The following is a 1236-nucleotide window of genomic DNA, read 5'->3' as shown; positions in this document are numbered from 1 at the left end:
CCACACCCACACACACCTGCTGCCCCCTCTTCCCGCACTCCATGCCCCATCTCTGGGTTACCTTTGTCCTCACGTCTCTTGCCATCTCTGTTAGTCAGTGGCCGTCATGTCTCTCCTCCGTCGCTCCTCTGGTGGCAGTGAGCCCTCAGCTCTTGTTATAGCCAACTCCCTGTGAAAAGTGTTAATGAATTTGGGAATTGCTGCGGCCCTGCGCTGTAGGGTGTTGGGGGTAGCGGGAGCTGGTACAGGCCGAGACGTGCCTCTGACATGCCGGGGATGGAGGACTCTTTCGGATCAGTGTTGTCATGTGGAAGGCCCTGCAGTGGCTTCAAGTCTACACTGATGTGTTGCTCATGACTGGAATAATATGCTTTCCCAGTAATAGGGGCAATCGTGCTTCCTAAACAGTCACATTTGATGCCTTGTGTTTAAGTGAAGAAAAATAACCTGTTCCCACCATGCAATGTGATCTTTCCCTGCTGTGTTCCTGCATGAGCTGTGCCGTCAGTCAGCTTAATGCAAAGGTGGGGTGGGCATAGACACCTTGCTGATGAGGACCCTGAGGAAAGGAGAATCTGGCCCACATCAACTTGCCTCATATGCTGGAAAGCTGCTATCTTCAATCTGATTTGTAGTTATGAGTAACAGTTCCCACCGCCGCTTCCTTCATGAATCAGATCTCCACTGACCAGAACCAGAACCCCCAATGAATTGTAAAAAAAAAAAAGGTAAATATACAATATATACATTCAGATATATATCTTTATAGGTCTCGGATAGTTCCCCAGGTTACAACATTGACATTGGGCGATTTGAATGACGTTTGCGTTCACTGCGATATCATCCAATGCTCGCGAAAATTAACGCCATCTCTTTTTAGCAGTTGCAATCCTGTGAAAAAGTCGCCGTCGTGATAATTTGTGTCCTCGTCACCCCGACTGAATCTTCTTTTCACCTTACGCTAACAATTAACGTAAACTGTCTTCGGAAAACAAAACAAACACAAGCGTTCACATTGAGCTTCAACAGTCAGCTACGGGGGGTGAGGGGAGACTGATGAAATGCTTCCTCCTGCCTGCAGCGGACTGATCACTGGGGGAGGGGAGACTGATGAAATGCTTCCTCCTGCCTGCAGCGGACTGATCACTGGGGGAGGGGAGACTGAGGAAATGCTTCCTCCTGCCGGCAGCTGACTGATCACTGGGGGGGGGGGAGGCTAATGAATGGCTTCTTACG

Source organism: Nanorana parkeri, unplaced genomic scaffold, assembly GCF_000935625.1.
Source record: "Nanorana parkeri isolate BGI_ZX_2015 unplaced genomic scaffold, ASM93562v1 scaffold748, whole genome shotgun sequence".
NCBI lineage: Eukaryota > Metazoa > Chordata > Amphibia > Anura > Dicroglossidae > Nanorana > Nanorana parkeri.
This window is presented reverse-complemented; position numbering follows the sequence as displayed.